Source organism: Phycodurus eques, chromosome 4, assembly GCF_024500275.1.
Source record: "Phycodurus eques isolate BA_2022a chromosome 4, UOR_Pequ_1.1, whole genome shotgun sequence".
Lineage (NCBI taxonomy): Eukaryota > Metazoa > Chordata > Actinopteri > Syngnathiformes > Syngnathidae > Phycodurus > Phycodurus eques.
The window spans coordinates 8641314-8663558 of NC_084528.1; the positions used below are offsets into that span (position 1 = coordinate 8641314).

At 41.6% G+C, this 22245-nt stretch overlaps 1 protein-coding gene across 7 annotated transcripts in view; it reads left to right on the forward strand.

The window, feature by feature from the left end:
* Positions 1–22245, forward strand: part of LOC133401187 (plectin-like) — a 124099-nt gene that overhangs the window by 14384 nt on the left and 87470 nt on the right. The window lies entirely within an intron of this gene.

A 22245-nucleotide genomic window follows, 5' to 3' on the forward strand; every position in this document is an offset into this window, starting at 1 on the left:
GCAATAAGCCTGCTTTGCTCACCTCTGATTCTGATGAGGCCATCAGATGGGAGGCTAGGTCTGAATCATTTTCTGATTCTTTTCCTGAACAGAATTGGCATCATCTGACCCCTTTACAGAACATACATCATTTTACATTTAGCTGTGTTGTCACAGGTTTGGCTGCTTCTGTACCCTCAGTACTTGGGAAAATACTCTTATTTTACCATGGAGAAGGTTGAAACAGCTACATTTATGTAAAATTTGCCCTTGATGGGTGAGATAAATTGACTCTTCCTCCCCTAGCATAGTTTGTCTTTTATCCCTTTTTTGGGGTGAAATCCTCCAAAGGAATGGTTATGTAGAGATGCTGCAGAAAATTGTTTGACTCAGTGGGCGTTGAAGTCATTGATTGTATGTTCTTTCCGCAAAAAATACTTTTTTTTTTTAGAAAACTTCTCTTCTTACCACGAGCAGGCAAGCGCATTGATAAGTATTGAACCAATTTGTAAAATCTTGGTTTAAACATGATATAATCTTTAATAGCAATGTCTTTCTGGTATTATTAATTTGTTATAAATATTCAGTTTAATGTAGGCTTTTATCATTTCAATATATATCACTGTCAAATTTCAATAACGTTGTATGCAGGGTGAGTAGATGCTGATTGAGCTTCAGGCAAAAAGGATACACTCTCTATTAATCTCTTCAATTAGTTGATGATTATGGGTTGGAGGAAATGACTCAACAACTTGCAGGTGGAGAATTGGGAGAAGAAAGTCCTACAATAATAGCAAAGTTCTTCCAAGCGTTCATGGCTGTTAACATGAATCAATGTTCTGTTTGTTGTGCTGGTTCTTTACAAGGTTATGGGAAGCAGGAGCTCGCTCTGTGGCAGTTGTTTATGTTTCAGACATTCTGCTCTGTTCCCTGGTAGACAATCAGTGTTGCATTAAGCTACTGCGTGCACTCCTTATTAAGGCACAATGATGACATGAAAAAAAGAAAATCATCTTTCATTTCATCTTCATGTTTTTTTTCTGCCAGCCTTCATCAAAAGCCAATCTCTGTTTTTCCTGCAGTAAACACTGATTTCTTTGCTCGATTCAGCTTCAGTCTTTTCAATGATCATAGACTGTTTAGGAGATGAAAAGCAAAGTGAAAAGTGTTAAATAACATGCTTCAATCAAACTTTCATTTAAACACTGCAGTGTTTAACCAAATGAAGGCTCCTACCTATTTACCTGATTAAATTTGGATGTTTTCTTTTTTTTAGCCATACTGTTTATGCACACATTATATTTTGTATGCGTAGGATGATTGAACACTTTCAACTACAACCTCGCCAACATTAATCTGTCAGCATTAATCAGCTTAATATGACATTGACATTGAAACAGGAGTTCAGAACATTCAGCAAGAGATTTTTCCCTCCCATTAATTTTTTTAATTAACAGCGAGACGATTAATTGAAAGTTAAATTTCCCCTTAGTTGACCAAAGAAAGAATGCCCATCCCTACTAAAACTATCATCCAAGTCATTCATAATACACAGTATTGCCAAAAGTTTTCGCTCACCTGTCTTGACTCACATTTGAATTTAAGTGACATCCCATTCTTAATCCATAGGGTTTAATATGACATTGGTACACCCTCTCCAATTACATAACAGCTTAAAAAGCTTCTGGGAAGGTTTTCCACAAGGTTTAGAAGTGTGTTTATGGGAATATATGGCCATCTTTCCAGAAGTGAATTTGTGACGTTACACATTGATGTTGGATGAGAAGGCCTTGGCTCTCAGTCTCCGCTCAAATTCATACAAAAGTGTTTTATAGGGTTGAAGTCAGGATTGTGCAGGCCAGTCAAGTTCATCTACATCAAATGCTCTCATCAGAATCATCTTTATTTGCCAAGTATGTCAAAAACGCACAAGGAATTTGACTCCGGGAGTTGGATGCGCTCTAGTACGACAAGACAGTCAATTGACAGTGAATACTTTTGATATATAAAAAGGCAATGTGGAAATGCCAATACATTTTCTTTTTTGACAATTGTGCCAATGATGCCGAGTCCTCTAGCAATTTAGAGCAGTTTGAAATGACTAATACATGTCTTTATAAACCTTGATTTGTGCACATTCCCATAAACTCAATCCTCAACCTTGTTGAAAGCCTTCCCACAAGAGTTAAAAGCTGTTATAGCTACAAAGGGTAGTTGAACATCATATTAATTTAGAATGGGATATCACTTAAAATCATTTGAGTCAAGGCAGGTGAGTGAATACATTTGGCAATATAGTGTAGGAGACTGAGTGAGTCTGCTCCTTCTAATATTACTTTCTGCTCATCGCCTGCCCTAAAATGCAGTGGTGTGGATGGGAGAGTCCTGGCTGTCCTCCCGCTGACTTCTTAAGCAATGTGTGCTAGCAGCAGCTGATGCCGATGCTCCAGGGCCACCTAAAGGGGATTACCCTGTTGGGTGGATTGCTGATGGAGCACAACCATGGCTGGAATCCATATTTTGCCAAAGCAAATTTTCTACAAGGCTCTGTCCCTTGGTATTCAGGGCTTGAAATAATCCCAAAATAGCCAGGGACATTTACAATCATCAAATTAACCTGTTATTTTTGGCACGCTTGACTGTTTACTGTAGTAATATAAATTCCAATTTCTTATTGGCAGTAAGTACTTGCTCAAATGACAGTCCAGTAATACACTACATTAAGTCTATCCACACCCCTGTTTAAATGCCAGTTTTGTGTGATATAAACACATGAGAGCCAGATAAATAATTTAAAAACATTTCCCACCATTAATGTGACCTATTACATGTACAACTTGATTGAGGAAAGAAAAAAGATAAATCCATCCATCCATCCATCCATCTTCTTTCAGTTCGCAGGGGCACTTCATCCAGCTCTTCTGAGGGAATCTTGAGGTGTTCCCAGGCGAGTCAAAGAATCTCTAAATGTTGTTGTGTGACTTTAATGAGCTCTCTGCTTGACTGACTGGGAGCATTTCCTGCCGACACGCTGCTTATATAGAGGAAGGCGGACGTGACTGAGGACAGCATGCAGACGTAAAGGGGGAAGGGCGCGCGTGACAGAGGACGCCAAAGACACGCCCCCAGTAGGTATATAGTTCCGGTATGTGCATCGGTTTGGCTAAGGACCCCTGAAAATGGCACCTACGAAGAGACACGCTTACGAAGCACAGTTTAAACTGCAAGGTATTAGTTACAAGGAGGAACATGGGAATCGAGCAGCCGCGAGAGAATTCAAGACCAACGAATCCATGGTTCGCAAGTGGAGGAAGCAGGAAAGCGAGCTTTGCCAAGTCAAGAAGACGAAGCTGAGTTTCCGCGGAAACAAGGGGAGGTGGCCCGAGTTGGAAGACCAACTCGAGCAATGGATAAATGAGCAAAGAACAGCCGGGAGAAGCGTCTCTACTGTCACTATTCGACTGAGGGCAATAACGCTTCCAGAACAAATTAAAATCGAACATTTTCAAAGAGGTCCCTCTTGGTGCTTTTGTTTTATGAAACGGCGCCATCTATCTATCCGGGAAAGGACTACTGTGGCGCAGCAACTTCCGACAGATCACAAGGAAAAGCTGGCCATCTTCCGCTCCTACTACAGTAAAAAGATTGCCGACAAACACATCCAGCCCAACCACATCACCAGCATGGACGAGGTGCCGCTCAATTTCGACATCCCGGTGAACCACACTGTCGAGAAGAAGGGGACCACCACGGTAGCGATACGCACAACGGGGCACGAGAAGTCGGCTTTTACTGTTGTGCTTGGTTGCCATGGTAATGGACAGAAACTGGCACCTAAGGTGATTTTTAAGAGGAAGACACTGCCTAAAGAAAGGTTTCCAGCCGAAGTCATCATTAAGGCCAATCAAAAGGGCTGGATGGATGAGGAGAAAATGAGAGAGTGGCTGAGTGAGGTGTACGTAAAAGAGATGTTTTTTTCCACGCGTCACCTTCCTTGTTGATCTGTGACTCCATGCGCGCCCATCTCACAGCTGCTGTGACAAACCAAGTGCAACTAAGACTCGGAGGCAACGCCGGGCCAGTTACGCCACCATATGTGAATGGATTGTGGATGTTTGAGCTAAGGTATCTGCTTTGACTGTTGTCCGCTTTCGCGAAAGTTGGCACCATTGCTGAACAGCCCCCCGGCAACGAGACTGACTCTGACAATGACGAGACTGCAACTCTGCTACGAACCGCACCAGTGAGAGTTGAAGGTCACAGCTTGGTGAACCCAATAGAACCACATTATCTGCAAAAAGCAGAGTTGCAATGCTGAGGTCACCAAACCAGACCCCTTCAATGCCTCGGCTGCGCCTAAAAATTCTGTCCATAAAAGTAATGAACAGAATCGCTGACAAAGGGCAGCCTTGGTTGAGTCTGACCCTCACTGGAAACCCTCCACTGCTCCTCCTGAATCTGAGATTCGACTTCCTGGCGGATGCCTCAGAATTCAAGCTCATGTTAAATGGAAGTGGCAGCACACCTGCCACCATTTAAATGTAATATTATTTCATAAAGTGCTCTTAAAAGTTCAAATGTTCGAGTACGCTTTTCCCAGCTTTTTTTTCGTTGTCACATCTTACATCACAAGCCATGGTCCGCAGAGAGCCAGAGGTCTACAGCATCAGAGATATCTATTTGTTCAAAGGTAGCTGTCAGGAGAAGGGTACAAAAGAATTTTCAACCCATTCTGTATACCACTGAATGCTGGAGTGGTTCCTAGCAGATAATGAAGTGGCTGGGATGAAAATCAGCACCAAATCTAAGGCCATGGCCCCCAGTCGGAAAAAGGTGGAGTGTCCTCTGCAGGTCAAGGAGGAGCTCCTGGCCCAGTTGGAGGAGTTCAAGTATCTAGGGGGTTTTGTTCACGAGTGAGGAAAGATTGGGGCTGGAGATTGACAAACGGATTGGTGCAGCATCTGTACTGATGCGGACGCTGAATCCGTCTGTCGTGGTAAAGTAGGAGCCGAGCCAAAAGAGGAAGCTCTCAATTTACCCGTCGATTTACATTCTTACCCTCATCAATGGTCACGAGCTGTGGGTCGTAATCAAAAGAACAAGGTCGCTGATAGAAACAGCCGAAATTAGTTTCCTCCGCAGGATGCTCGGGCACCCTTAGAGATATGGTGAGAAGCTCGGTCATCTGGGATTTGCTCAGAGTCAAGCCGGTGCTCCTCCGCATTGAAAGGAGCCAGACAAGGTTGCTCAGGCATCTGGTTAGGATGCCCCTTGGATGCCTCCCTGGTGAGGTGTTCCGGCCCTGAGGACGACCCATGACACGTTGGTGAAACTGTCTCCCTGCTGGCCTGGGAACGGCTCGAGATCTCTCCGACAGAGCTGGAGGAAGTTGCAGGGGAGAGAGAAGTTGAGGCTTTCCTGCTTAAGCTGCTGACCCCCCGACCCTACCCCGGATAAGCGGATGGAAATGGATGGATGGATGGATAAATAGATGGTAAGCTGTCACATTTATTGAGTGACTCTAAAATGGTTTTGATTGGCATATAAGCATGTATATATGTGTGAATAATATACAGGTATTTCAAAACTAGCTGCGGGTGAGTGGTCGGAGTTTTGCTTTACCATCAGCCAATGTATTGTTGCGGACTTTCCGGTTCCTGAGGGATGATATTATGTGTCGCATCTTCTCTTGGAGCTCACTTCTCCTTGAGTATATTAACAGCAATAAAGCCTTAAAATTTGGTTTAAAATTCCCATAAATTGATATAAAATTTATAATAAATGAAATAACACTACAGTGGTTAGGGCAGAATCAACATGTTCCAATATTCTCCACCAGAAAAACACATGCCAACACATTAACTTTAAAAGCTCTCTGTAGCCTGCCTAAATACCACCTACTGAAAATTTGGTTGTTCTATGGTAGAGAAAGGATGCAACCCTCTCACCACGAACTTGGTCACTGTCTGGTGACATGGATTGATCCCCTTCTCATTCCACCTATAGCTCCCTGAGCAGCAAGCATAAAAGGGGTAACTTTACTTGAAGCCGAGAGGACGGCTGCCTTAGAGCTAGCTGTATTGTCGTCATCATCATTAGCTAAAATGCGTGCATGAAGAGGGGGGACATTTGTACGTAGCTCGGCATTATTAATCAGAAAATAAACGTTGCTTTCAGGACAACTGGGTCAGATGTAGGATATACTGTAATTTACATAGACGTCACGTACATGGAGCTTGTTGTACAATTAGCAGCAAGGGTTGCAGTAGCAGTTAGCTCTCGTGTGCAGGTTGAACATGCCACACTCCTGGAATTTTATTTGATGCAGAGTTGACAAATGCCTCAGCATATTTGAACCCTTTCATGAGATTACTGACGCACAACATGTACACGGCAGTGTTCTATTGATGTCACGATTGAGACCACTTCTTCCTCTCCATGCTTCCTCGTGGCTGAAGGAGGTCTGCGTCTCATGTTGTGTGCATGTGTGTTGTCAATGTAACGTACCCCAAGGCCACGTGATGTTGTGAAAAGTGTCGTTAAGAATATTTGATAACATTGGAAGTGTAAAATTCCGATGAAATCGATAAATTGGAACTGGTTCTAAGATGGAACCGGTTCTCGATCCCCACCCATAGTCATGGAATAGTTCCACAGTGTAGCACACGTGTGGATAAGGGTTTTTACCTTTTTATGTGTAATCATTCTGTGTCAGAAGTGTGAAGTCAAAATGTGTTGCCCATTTTATGTTTTATATTTAACTTTTTTTTTGTGCCAGCGTCCTGCTGCCTTGCATTGATTAGCACTACTAAAGATTACTGTGGGGCATGATAACACTACTGTAAAGAATTCATTCAGGGACTTTTAAGGGCGCAAGGGTGCTCCAAAGGGATGCTTCCCCATGCTGACATCCTTCCTGTCAGACATGGAACAACTTTTCAGAAAAGAAACCACTGTCCTTTTTAAAAGAAACAAAACAAAACTGCTACTGTTGTTGGTCAAACTAAATGCACACAGTTCCAGTTAAGTGACTTACATTTTTCTGTCCAATTAAATAAAGTGATTTATACAATTAGGTAGGGCTGTCTTCCCAGCTTGAATTTGTTGCCTTTCCTTGATCATGTTGTAATACCCATTAAAAATGTTTTGTTATACTACTATCAGACATACATAATGCACAAAAGCAGCATTCACATTATGATCTGCCATGTCTGTTGTTGGGAACAGAACAGAAAACAAAGTAATATATAAACAAAAAAATGATTTGCGATAAATGAAATGATTACGCCATCAATCACTGCCTTCCCATTTGGCAAAAACGTTTCATAAACTCATTACCCAAACATCTCATCTGTCCATTGATCATTTAAATGGCATTCATGCGTGTGTAACTGACTTTACATACACCACTCCTTAGTTTTTGTTTCTGACGTTTGGTACTGGGATGTCTTTTGTACCATTGGAATTTTTTTTTCTTTTCACCACATATCAACATGTGTTCAACCTTTTTGCTTGATAAGGGAGCAACGTTTTATTCATTCACATAACAATTTGGCTGGTTTGTTGTATTACAACGTACTTCAAGTACCACGTTCCACTGCACTTCAACTTTTTTTTCTGAAATGTCTCTCTGTTGAAAGGAGAAGTGGAAATATTTTTTTCTTTACTGCCAAGGACACTTGAGAAGGACTTCCGGTGTATTACTTTATAAGACAACAATACAAATCCCCCGGACACCTGATTGGATGCTTAGTTGCACTAATGTTTGATAGTTAACGTGTGGGCTGTCTTGCCTGGTTCCTTGTCAACCGCTTCCTGACACTGAAGGCCTGTGACTTTATTGGTGGGCAGTGGTATTCAGGGCAACTGGAGCCAGTGTGACAGTCACCAACCACAAAGTCCAGGAATGTCTCCACAGGTCACCCCTCACAGCTGACACTCGGGGGGGTGAATGCACCACACGTGCTCTCTCTCTCTCTCTCTCTCTCTCTCTCTCTCTCTCTCTCTCTCTCTCTCTCTCTCTCTCTCTCTCTCTCTCTCTCTCTCTCTCTCTCTCTATATATATATATATATATATATATATATATATATATATATATATATATATATATATATATATATATATATATATGGCTCGATCTCTCTCTATATCGATCTCTATCAATCAAATCTCACACACACACCACACACTGACCCACTCACACACACTCTTGGATATTACAAACACACAAGGAATTGGTGCATCACACCCTCTAAGCGGATCACTTAATCTCTCTTGAGTCTGGGATACCAAAGGAGGAGGTGTTTTAACTCAGAATACCTTTCACAGTCATTCTCTCCAGCTTTGACAGAAGATGTGGTTAGATATGAACTGCCCTAAATGGCAGGTCTGACTCCATAAGCTACACACTGTTCAGTTACATAAAAGGCATGAATAAAAACTTCTGAGATAATAAATGGCTGTTAAACTAAACAGAGCCGCCTGCATGTGCGTGTTTCTGATGACTGAGGTCTCTGAGGGGTGTGGCTGCTCTCCCTCAGAGCACAGGTCAAAAGGCAAACCCTGGAAAAAATACTCCCATTTGTTTTTCTTATCTCAGAGCGCCAATCATTGCTAATTTGGGCTTTCCTGTTACACTGGAGCTACACTTTACATTTATATCAGGAAAACACACCACTCTGTGGCTATGTTTGTCCTCCAGCCACCTTTCAACTTAGCATATAAATCTATGATGTGTTTATCAAGTGTGTAATAAATCTTCTGTGTATTGATATTGCTATGGCTATTGCAAAAGATTGACGTGTAGCAGAACCATGAAAGCTTACATGGGTATAATGCCTTAAGTATTGCATCTTTGACTTTTGTGTTCTTAACATGAATTCAGGGTGTATTGACCAAAAAGACTTTCGAAAAAAAATAAAACCTAAGGGAGGCGGCAGGGGGGTCAGTGTGAAAAGTGTCGAATTTGAAATCTTCCATTGCTAAAGTGTGGTGTTGCAACAACACGTCCCCCACGGGCCCGACACCTCCTATAAACAGCGATAACCAACTTGAATTTTCATGCATGCAGGACCCCACAAAATGTACAGAAAATGATTAAACGATAGTGATATATTAACAGTGGTGTCATCAATAAGTCATGAATAAATTTTCATTTTCTCTGAAGGTCTAATAGGTCTTCCCATCTTGCTGCTTTGGACCAAATCAATATTTAAATCAAAAGTTTTGCTGTACACTGTGCACTGACAATAAATATTACAATTCTGGTATAACACTGATCTTTTTTTTGTTTGCCCACCACCTAAATTCTTCATGGGTATCAAATATCGTCATGCTCCGGACACTGTTGAGTTTGAGGGATGAACACAAGGCACTAAAGTTTCATTTTCCATTTAGCTGTTTCGTTTGTACAGTCATACCAGTCAGTGCCATGCAGGTTCTTCCCTCGAAGCCACCTGTCATCACTTGGCAAAGTCAGTGTTTCCAGTCATGTGTGAGCGAACAGCCCCGAGTGAATCATTGTCTTTCCACTGCTGCAACTTTTCCAACTCTAACAAAACAAGTTAAAGCTAGTGCGTAAAACATGATTGATCCACCTCTTTTTTTTTTTTTTTTCTAGCTTGTGGCCCATTGACATTTTTGGAATTGATTCAAACATTGAAAATGTAGGTAGAGTCCTTTTGATAAATATTGTATTAACTGCCCTCAAAATCTCACTGGTCACTTTTTATGAAGGAAACCACCTCCATGCAGAGGGTTTTACAGCAGCATTGTTTGTCAGAACACCGGAAGAAGTGTCCAAACCAGAACTGTCTATTCACAGTTCACCAGTTTGGACTGTGGGATTCTATCCATTGGCTTAACTATTTTACGATTGACTAAAACAGTAGGGTGTGTCTTGGATGAAAACACAGACTATGGCTGATTAGTGTCCAGTGCTCTAATCCACTACTTTAGGCCAGAGATTTCAGTAGCTGTGTGACCTCAGAGAGGAGGAATGTTTTGTCTGGAAGGCCACTGCAAAGTTACCAATCTTATGAAGACACCAAAGAGTCTGTCTGTCTGTCTGTTTATCTATCTATCTATCTATCTATCTATCTATCTATCTATCTATCTATCTATCTATCTGTCTATCTGTCTATCTATATATATATATATATATATATATATATATATATATATATATATATATATATATATAAAATATAATATACCCCTCCCTGCCCCCCCATACCCCAATATAATGTATATTGGATAAAATGGACCATAAGGACTTAACAATGTGTCCAAAAATAGTTTCCATTTGTCACTTAAAAGTCTGTTAGTTCCAGAATTGGCCGCTGTTATTTACTGGCGCTATGGTGCAATGCAGGCAGAGAATGGGCCTGATGTATTTCTGTGTCACAGATATACAATGTGACTACATCCAATCCCAAAAGACGTGCCTCCCGTGCCTATGTGGCAGCCATGTTGAATGTGGGGAATTGATATGACGGCCATGGTGGCAGAGAGCATTATGGCTATGAGGAATACAAAACAGTAGTAGCTTACGTTTAAGCAAAATCATTTTTTCATCAGATCAGCCAGTATCGTATTTGTTGCACTGGTCTTTTGTATTTTCCCAGCGCAACCGTGAAACACATGTAACACCGGTGACAAGCGCTGATCCGCCAGAACACCTTAATTAGGAAATGCGGCTACAATTATGTAATTAGTTTACGGATGATAGTGTTAAATCTATTAAGTGACAGAGCGATGTTAGGGATGATGTCTCAACACAGAATGAACTCACTTCAAATTCAGAAAAAAATTCTGGAGGATGCATTTGGGATTAGCCTTCGAAGTTGGTAATAATGAAAAATTACGTGAAAAAGACAATTTTAGTCAATTCTTTTCCAGAATGAGAGTGCTTAAAGAGGATGATGCTAGTCATGTGGCACAGCTTGAAGCAGGCATCGGGTGCAGGTGGAGATGGGCCTGGCTCAAGTTGGAGACCATAACCAAAAAGCAAAAAAATGAGGCAAATTAAATTTTAATCTTCAATATGTACATCAGAATCAGAATCATCTTTATTTGTCAAGTATGTCCAAAAATCACACAAGGAATTTGTCTCCGGTACATGTACTTGACAACATGTACTTGAGTGGTGTAAATAAATGTTTTTCTGCTTGAAGTCTTCCAGATTGCTTAATTTATGTTAAAATCCCAAAAATTCTTTGCGGAGGCCCAGGGATCCCGCCAGACTCCCCTACAATGTTTTTTCTTGTTTGTTTTTTTGGTCTGTCACTGTTTTCATGCCTTTGGTGTTTGCATTTCTGAAACTATAAAGTTAGAACAACAATCCTAAACAGATTCTCAACACAGGCGAATACTTTAGAACTACCTGTTTTTGTTCAGAAAATAGTAGAACTACTTTCACAAAACAAAAAACTACTTTCAAAAGTATACAAATTAATCTCAAGTACTAATTTAATACACTTACCAGTCGCAAAATGGGAAAAAGATCTCTGGGTCTACTGACTTTGATTACTGGGCACAAAAATGTAGAAACACATCCTCAATGACCAAAAACAGTAATTTACAGCTAATCCAGTTCAAAGTACTCCATAGATCACACATTATGCAATATAGTATGCATAAAATGGGCTATTCAAACTGAAACATATGCACTCATTGTACTGAAAACGCTCCAGACACTTATTTGCATGCTCTTTGGCATTGTACACCTGTACAGTGGTTTTGGTCAGTAGCTACACGGAAACTTTCCTCAGTTTTGAACTGTAGGATTCCGATTTCTTCTAATCTTAATCTGATGGGTGATTTAAAAGGTATAGATCTTCCAAATAAACATGCTCAACCAATACTTGTTATTCTAGCTATCGCTAAAAAAACAATACTGTTAAACTGGAAAAATAAACAAGCTATCAACATTAACCAATGGCAAAACTTGTCATAGCATATATAACACGAGAAAATATCTCTGCCAAACGTAATAAGCAAATGGATAACTTTCAGAAAAGTTGGTCACCTTTAATTAAAATGGTAAACCTTGAAAGCTTGATTCTGTTTGCCTTTCAGATTAGGAAATTAACAACATACCTTTATTTTAGCACATGTGAACAATGTGGAATTGACCACTTACAAAGACTATTTAACAATAATATTTTTTTGACACGTGATGAATTGTTCCAAGAATTTCAAATAAAAAGCGGAAACATCCTTCAATTAAAGTGCCACAGTGGAGTTTTTAAACTGCAACTGTGGCTCTTTGTATTCTAACGGATTTTGATTGAAAATTTGTCAGGGATCCTTGTCCTGTACAGTCCTGTCCTATATTGTCCTGTCTTTCCTTCACGGAGTGTGGCACAACTGCCCCATACAACACTAATGAATCTAAATTGTCATTGGACCTGGCATATAATGATTTACGTTCCTCATCTTTATTACAGATAATGTCCTGTTTTTTGTTGTCATCTCTTCCTATATTATTTTGTTATCTCTTCACTGTCTCTCCCCTTTGTTTTTTCTGTCGCTCCCCTTTAAAACTTTGTTCTGTCCGACTGAAATTTTAAATCAAAATCCATCAGAATACAAAGAACAACAGTGGTAGCTGGAAAACTCCACCATGGAACTGTAAAACTGTGTCGCTATAAAAGAGATACAGATCGTCCTTTTTGTTTGACCTAACAGCAGAACAGGACAACAAGAAAAAAAAGATAAATAAATGACATCACCGTGGTGGAGTGAGCTGTTTCGTTCAACTCTCTAGCTCTTTTGCTCACAGGCTAGCTTCTGAGCTTGTGAGCTAGCTCATTAGCTCGTGACAACAGACAGCTAACTTTCCCTTTAGTGTCTCTGTTGTGTGAATCTACGCGCTGCATATGGAGCAAAGCTGTGTAGTGTGGAGTATTGGATGGAGCCAACACTGGCAAGAAGGTACCGGTCCCCCGGCGTTTCACGAGCCCACTCGCGGCTAATAACACAGCGTTCCAAGTCACTTTGTGATCCACACGCCGGATCACTGCAACAATGATAATTTATCCAGTTGGAAAAAACTTGTGGATATTTTATTTATCGAATGATAAGTATATATAGTAATTATCATGACAGGCCTACTAAGAGGAAACTAAATCTCAAAGAAACTATTCTCACAAGGCAGGCACTTGTGAAAGGCAGTTGAGTAAACGTGTCTCCTATGATTACCTTCGCTCTTCAAAAACACTGTGGACCATCAAAAGATTTTTTTCAAATTGAATTGGTTAGACATGATGCAACCAGTATAAAGCTAAAAAATAGCAAGCAAATGATTTTGAATATATTAGCTCTCTTAGGCCGGCGTGGTGGAGGACTGGTTAGCACATCTGCCTCACAGTTCTGGGGACTGGGGTTCAAATCCTGGCCCCGCCTGTTCCTCCCACATCCCAAAAACAGGTTGATTGAGGACTCTAAATTGCCCATAGGTGTGAAGGTGAGTGCGAATGGTTGTTTGTTTCTATGTGCCCTGCGATTGGCTGCTTAGTTTGCTTGATCTAGATATTAAGTGTTTAATTAGAATTGAGCAAAGATTCACTTAAGACGACAGACATGACTGGCACATACAGGACATAATTGTTTAGCATTGGCAGAGGTCTGCCACCTGACTAAGTGTTGTTGGTGTCATGGTGCAGCTTCACTATGTGTAACATTGTGTACCTAATGGCGGGGTCATCCACTATCCTCTTTTTCCCATAGAATTCAATAAAAACATAGGACACACTTGCCATAGTGCTCAGTGCTCACCATTAAAAACAAAAACAAACAAAAAAAAAACATCCGATATGAAACAATTTGCATAGACACTGTCAGAGAAGTATTGACTTAGAACTGCTCTGCATCATACTGAAATGTGTTTACAATGGATGTTTGTTGTTTTGCTACCTACATGATAAGGGCAAAATAGAAGAAAATGTTAGAAACAGCGACACTTCTGACAGGGTCAATAAAAGGTATACCCATACTGGATTTCATTACATTGCACAGGTGTTCCTAATTCTGTGGCCTGTGGGTTTATTCTTTTTTGGGTTGGTTAAATGAGGCTCATTCTTAAAACAAATCCAGGGGTATGGGTGTGTTCTTCACATACACACTTCCCTGTGTTGCTAAAACTGTTAAACAAATGAACACGTGCTCTCAAGATACGTACTTCCTGAAACTCCTTCCACTGTCATTCTTTACATGAGTGAAAGCCCAGTTCGGTGGAGGATGCATGGGAGGAGACAAGGTACGTCATGTAAACACACATTGTGACTAGGAATGAGTGTGTGTTAAAGTACCAAAACAAAGATTACCCATCAGAAGACCTGCAGTAGTCTACATTGAAGTGGGTATTAGCTCAACAGAGACAGAAAAGTCTGAAGACAGTTCTTTAGTTCTGTAAATTCTGAAGCCAAACGGGAAGGAGGCTATGCCCCTAAAGCTACTTATCAATACATAGAGAATTTATTCATCACAAAAGAGGACAGCTGCAATGGACAACTCCAGATCAATCTAACATGAGATTATTTCTCTGAAAGGTATTTTCAATATTTTACAGCACAGCATTCATAGACAGCAAAGGTTGTCCCTATTGTGACTAATGCAAAGGAGGGGATTCTGGGACAGGTATTGTTTGAAAAGAAGCGGGAGGCAGAGTATTTACCGGCATATAATTATTTATTTTTTTACTTAGCTGCCACTATGAAACAGTTTTTTCTTTTTTGAAAAACTTTAAACTTCAGTTAACAAATTTTATTACCTTGACTACCTAACTGTGTTACGCAGACTTTTTGTGCAAGCTTTGTGAACATATGCATACATAAAACGTGCATAATGTAGGTTGTATTGGTGAAAAGCACTCAAACCTCAAATTTGCTATGCAAAGGTTCCATGCAGGCGGCACTGTGGTCGACTGGTTAGAGTGTCTGCCTCACAGTTCTGAGGACCGGGGTTCAATCCCCGGCCCTGCCTGTGTGGAGTTTGCATGCTCTCCCCGTGCTTGGGTGGGTTTTCTCCGGGCACTCCAGTTTCCTCCCACATCCCAAAAAACATGCATGAATTGGAGACTCTAAATTGCCCGTGAGTGCGAATGGTTGTTTGTTTGTATGTGCCCTGCGATTGGCTGGCATTCACATTCAGGGTCCCCTCTCAGAACCATCTTACCTGGATTCTATTATTGTCAGTAAGGATTCTGGATTCTATTATTGTCAGTAAGATGTGACCTCTTCAACTGAATAATGTTACATCCATGCATCCACACCGTATGTGTTGTTACGTGTATGTATTTATTTATGAACGATTACATATACTGTATTACAACACATATCTATTATTATAACAGTTTATGCATTCTTAGGTATTCTTCTTCATCTTTAGTAGTATAAAGACAGACGCACACCTACCTAAAACAGGCAGTCAAACCAGGGATAACTTTTATTGCTTTGCATTGCACTCTGTCTACATGACTTTATTGCAAAGGAAGCAACATTTTGAGATGTCCAGTATGGCTGCGGTCTAAAATTAAGATGTACATGCCTAAAAAGATTATGCTCAGTAGAAACGATACTCACGTGTTTAAATCTACCAGCGCTGGTATCTGGTCAATGTATTCCTACACCATGGATGGAGAAAATGTGAGCCTCAGATTTTCTTACCTGGACTAATGCTTTTGGACAATCCTAATTTGGATCAGTACTTCATTTTACACCCATAAATACCCACTTCCTACATACTCTGTCTAAATTTATTCAAATCATACTCATAAATGTATATTAATATAGATCAAACAATCATCTGGATATAAAATGCAAAAGTAAAAAAAAAAAAAAAAAACATTGTCAAAGTGATTACCGTGAAAAATGGTAGGTCATATTATTTCCTTTTAGGTTTATTTTCATGTCATTATTCGACAATAAAGTCCACTAAAATGTGTGGGTTCCCTGCTAATTAATTGATTTATTAAGTTATATCTTACTTATATTCTTATGCGGGAGGCTGTGGTTTTAGGTGATCATTATATTGATTTATTTTGGATGAAGGAAAACGATTTAAGTAATTGAATACAGAGAGCACAATAAACCAACGGATTGGTTTCCCCTATTGTGTCAAGCACCGTTTTTCTATATTGTGTTTTGGGGTTAATGTTGTCCAATATACTCTGGCATAATCAATAGGAAGCGTGTGTGAGTTTTCACAGATTCCTACTAAAGGGAAGTCATTGAGTACCCCAAATTGGCACATGGCATTACATTGTGTGGAGGCGAGTTAGACTGCCTTCTCATAATCTTGCAGACGCGCACAGCCGGCATATTTAACAACAAGGCTTGTCTCTGCCGGTGGGCGTAAACACAGCCAACTTTTAGTCGCCGCTAATCAAAGCACCTTATTTCATTCATTCCCTTTAAGTGAGTCGCAATGACAGATGCATTGAGAGAGCTGTCTGTGCGTGACTACAGCATTATCACTTGGGCATTTTGGCAAAAGACAACATGATTAAATACAGTATGAGCTGGTGATAACTGCGGGCGACTTAAATTTGTCTGTTAACCTCATGAATCCATCCCCACTCATGCATGATCGTCTCACTCTGCCAAGTACATCTCTCCAAGGGCACACCCTCGCTGCGCTGACACCGCCCCGCTTGGCGCAGACCATTCTTGCCAACACGCAGTGAGCCTTGCGCTTGCACAAAAATGAAGACTTATCACTGAAAATAGATCCTTCAGTCACCAAAATGTTCATGCTGCAGGCTTAAGCCAAAGGACACACCCTCACTGCGCCAACACGTCCAGCTTGGTGCTGACTGGTCTACAAAATAGGTGTGAGCCTTGCGCCGGCACAAAATGCTCTGGATGTCGTGGGGCTGTCCTGGTTGACACGCCTCTGCAACATCCCGTGGACATCGAGGACAGTGCCTCTGGATTGGCAGACTGGGGTGGCGCGTTTTAAGAAGGGGGACCGGAGCGTGTGTTCCAACTACAGGGGGATCACACTCCTCAGCCTCCCTGGTAGGGTCTATTCAGGGGTGCTGGAGAAGAGGGTCCGTCAGGAAGTTGAATCTCAGATTCAGGAGGAGCAGTGTGGTTTTCGTCCTAGCCGTAGAACAGTGGACCAGCACTAAATCCTCGGCAGGGTCCTTGAGGGTGCATGGGAGTTCGCCCAACCAGTCTACATGTGTTTTGTGGACTTGGAGAAGGCGTTCGACCATGTCTCTCGGGGAGTCCTGTGGGGGGTGCTTTGGGGGTATGGGGTACCGAACCCCCAGATATGGGCTGTTCGGTCCCTGTAAAACCGATGTCAGAGCTTGGTCCGCATTGCCGGGAGTTAGTCGGACTCTTTTCCGGTGAGGGTTGGACTCCACCAAGGCTGCCCTTTGTCACCGATTCTGTTCATAACTTTTATGGACAGAATTTCTAGGCACAGCCGAGGCGTAGAGGGGGTCCGGTTTGGTGGCCTCAGAATTGCATCTCTGCAGATGATGTGGTTCTGTTCGCTTCATCAAGCCGTGATTTCCAACTCTCACTGGAGCGGTTCGCCAGACCATGGTCCTCAGTCGAAAAAGGGTGGCATGCCGTCTCCGGGTCGGGGATGAGATCCTGCTGCAAGTGGAGGAGTTCAAGTACCTTGGGGTCTTGTTCACGGGTGAGGGAAGAATGGAATGGGAGATCGACAGGTGGATCGGTGCGGCGCCTGCAGTGATGCAGACTTTGTATCGGTCCGTTGTGGTAAAGAACAGAGCTAAGCCGAAAGGCGAAGCTCTCGATTTACCGGTCGATCTACGTTCCTACCCTCTCCTATGGGTCGTGACCATAGGTCCCGGATACAAGCGGCCGAAATGAGTTTCCTTCGCAGGGTGTCCGGGCTCTCCCTTAGAGATGGGGTTAGAAGCTCAGTCATCTGGGAGGATCTCAGAGTAGAGCCGCTGCTCCTCCACATCGAGAGGAGCCAGATGAGGTGGGTGGGGCATCTGATTCGGATGACTCCTGGACGCCTCCCTGGTGAGGTGTTCCGGGCACGTCCCATCAGGAGGACACCCCGGGGACAACCTAGGACATGCTGGAGAGACTACGTCTCTTGGCTGGCCTGGGAACGCCTCGGGATCCCCTCGGAAGAGCTGGAGGAAGTGGCTGGGGAGAGGGACGTCTGGGCGTCCCGGCTAAAGCTACTGCTCCCATGACCCAACCTCGGATAAGCGGTAGAAAATGGATGGATGGATGTAAGTTTTAAGAAAATGACACATTGTGAGGTTATGCTCATTTCAGGATTTATGCCCACTGTGTACAAATGACATTTTCTACAAATACACTGACATTAGAGTGAGTTTCCAAACTGTAGGCATCCAGAATTTGATAAAACACTCAACATCTGCAATTCTGCCTCATTTTCTGTTATTGTGCCACTGCTAAACAATTTCAGTCACTGACCCGCTTGACCGTCTTCAGTTTGCAAAGAACACTTAGGCAGGCTCTGTTTCCTTCTGTCATACTTTGACCCTGCTCTACTTCCTGTTCAGGAAAGCTCTTTCAGAGCCAGTCCCAGCATTTTGGTTCTCTCTCGTGGGATGCTGCAAGGTTAACAACCAACAATAGTGTCATAATGTGATGCGCAGATGAACTAATCCCCTGCCTTCCTCTGATTGTCTTCCTGATCTGAGGAATGTCCTCAATGTCGTTTGAGCTATTATTGCACATAGGTGAAGGTAAAGACTGTACTGTCTCACGGCTGTCATGTTACAGCCATCTGCAATGATGAACTGTGCATCCAGCAGACTGCTGATTGCTGGTAGAGGAAAGTGTATTTGTTTTCAGGGTAGTGTTAGTTTTTGTGCACGCTGCCAGTACTTTGTCTTGTGTGTTGCATAATGTCACACTTTACAGTGATGGGGTGATACTGAATGTGTGAGGCGAGTGTCAGGAGGGCACCTGCACAACAAGATCTAATTTTGACATATCTGCGTTTAGTGTTGCACCAGGAAAGGACCAAGGTATTTTGATGTAAAAAGAAGTACAGTAGCATTTTTTTTAGTACTACAAACAAAAACAAACAAACAAAAAGAACATATGCGACAGCACTCATATCAGAATCAAAATCATCTTTATTTGCCAAGTATGTCCAAAAAACACACAAGGAATTTGTTTCTGGTACTCTGAGCCGCTCTCGTTCGACAACAGACAGTCAATTGACACTTTTGAGACATAAAGACATTGTCAAAAACAGTCACTGAGCAATAAAGGGTTGCTCATTATCTGGTAATGCCGGTACAAATTAGTTTTGTTTTTTTTGACAATTGTGCAAAAAGAGGCAGAGTCCTCTAGCACTTAGAGCAGTTCGAATGACTAATCTCGCAATAGTCTGAATATTGTCTAATTGTATAATATAGTCTCTAAAAGACCAGTACACAACAAGCAGACAGTCAGCCAATGACTGTCTGTCTGCCGACAAGTTCGAAAATGCCTCGGAGGGAGGTTTGTGCGTGTGGGTGACCTGTGTGACCCAGGCGAATGAAATGGCTCTGTACTGCCAAGCTCCTGCGGACTCTCCCTCTCCTCACGGAGAAACAAGATGCACAAAGCATCATTTGGAACTCCTCATTGCAACTTGCTCTTAGTGATGAGTTAGTTATTGTAATTAAAGTAAATTACACAAAAATATATAAATAAGGCGGCACGGTGAACGACTGGTTAGAGCGTCTGCTTCACAGTTCTGAGGTCAGGGGTTCAATCCCCGGTCCCGCCTGTGTGGAGTTTGCATGTTCTCCCCGTGCCTGCGTGGGTTTTCTCCGGGCACTCCGGTTTTCTCCCACATCCCAAAAACATGCATGGTAGGTTAATTGACAACTCTAAATTGCCCGTAGGTGTGAACGTGAGTGCAAATGGTTGTTTGTTTGTATGTGCCCTGCGATTGGCTGGCAACCAGTTCAGGGTGTACCCCGCCTCCTGCCCGATGACAGCTGGGATAGGCTCCAGCACGCCCGCGACCCTAGTGAGGAGAAACGGCTCAGAAAATGGATGGCTGGATGGATAAATAAATAAATGATAAAGTCATGGAAAAATAGACCCCTTGTTTCTTCATTTTTTTGTTCATTTATAATACCTGGTACAACTAAAGGTAGATTTCTTTGAACAAATATAATGATGACAACAAAAATAGCTCATAAGACTAAGAGCTGATATCTTGCCATTTCAATGGCATAATACCCCAAATCATATTTAATTTTACAATTATGTAAAATGCCTTTAGTGGTACCAAGCATTAAAATAAACAAGAAATTGAGGAAACAAGGGTGGTGTAATATTTTTTTCATTGACTTTACATTATATAGTATCCTATATATAGTATATATAGAGTAGGGCTGCACGACATTTTGTTAGAGCATTGTTATTGCAATTTACGTGTAGACAATAGTCACATCGCAGGGTCTGCTGCGATGTTGGTGTACTGTAATATACAGTTAATCAACTGTAATATTAAAAATGACCAGCAGAGGGACCTGTTTGTACATGCTAATAAGATTAGCACCCATGTTACGGTAAATTATAACAGTTCAAACAGCATTGTATTGTTGTGTACTTATCTCCTTATATGATAACTATAAATGAGGACACAGGAAAAAATGTAAACCTGCTGCATTTCCTGTTTCGTGGTTCAGAATGAAACTAGACAGGCACGTGGGAGCTGCATGAGTGAGAAGGTGCTTTCAGGGACACTACGTGAATGGCAATGAATATTCATTCATTAATTTTCCCTACCAGCTTACCACCAGTAACCACATATGCATGATTTGCCAAATGACATAACTGACTCTGTCATGGTTTTAATTCCTGTTGCCTTCAACGGCACAGGGACACATTGCGTTGTTAGTGGCTGGAATGAGAAGAGTTATTTTGATGTTTTAATTGTGTATGAACAAAGTGTCGTCACCACTTTTTTCAGTGCCATCTTAGCTGACTTGTTGCAGCAGAAAGGGTGCCAATGCCGCCAAATACTTTGTGCGACAGGGGCTAAAGTGGATTTAAGGGATTCATGTTGGACTCTCTGAGTGAGTGGTTAAGAAGCATCTGTCGAGTTACTCTGATATCTATTTGCCGGGTTAATGTGTGTGGTGTTTTGCTGCAATTTAGGGAAGCTGTATTAATCATTAACCACATGTATAGACGTAGCCATCTAAACAGTTGCCACAGTTCAGCTTTTACACCACTATGTCAAATATCTCAACTGCTTTGTGTGTCTGTATTCACAATGTAAATGTCTGGGAATTTAGCACATCTACCTGAGACAGATTTATCATTTACCAGACAATTAACAAATTATATATACTTTACCATATATGATGGTAAGTAGAACTAGTACCTTCCTACCCTACTTTACAAGTATATTACGCAACTTTTTCTGCCTTAAGTCTCGGATCACATCCAACGTATGAATAAATTTCATCTATATTGCACCCTCTACAATTGATGCACTTTTTTCCTCATATTTGTCAACTGTACATTGTACATTGTTGTAGAATAAGAGAGGCTATTACAATACATTTCAAAGATATTAATACAAAGCTGAATGTAGACCGTTAGGCATTGTCCACATGGAAATGACTCATGTCTTCAATTATTTTATTTGACATCTCATTCCATAGGACCTGGAGAGTGCAGCTCCTTTTCAGACACTTCACACACTTATTGTACACAAGTTTGAGACACAAGTAGAGGCATTATAATGGAGGGCGGCTCTGACCTATGTGGGAGGGTGTGTGAGAGACTACCATTCTGTTCGACGAAGCATAACTTGTGTGAAACAGAGAAGGAAAGATCATCGAGAGAGAAAAGTCAAAGTTCTCGGGACAAATTTGTCAACTGTGAGGGAGAGTACTTGAGATTCGGGAGTTCTTGTATTTCCAAAGTATTTTTGATATCTTGTTCCTCATGTTCCCCAATGGAGTCCTTTTACTCGAGCAAAGGTAAGACACACTAATGTAAGTAAATGCACAGAGGTGCAGCTGCAAACAAAGACGGGTAACAAAAGCTAATAGGTAAAGTGATACAGGTGGCAAGCAGACAGAGACAATATCTGAGCAGTTGGAAAGGACTGCACATGGGGGACATTATATCAGCGCTCATGTATGTCTGGATTATTGTTCAGTCTGTGTCACTTTGCGTGCTGTTTAAAGAAAACAATTAAAACTTAGCTTCACCATTTCAGTTCCAAGTACTAAATTGACATGTTAAGAGGGGACACATTTAACAAAAATGAGTCAC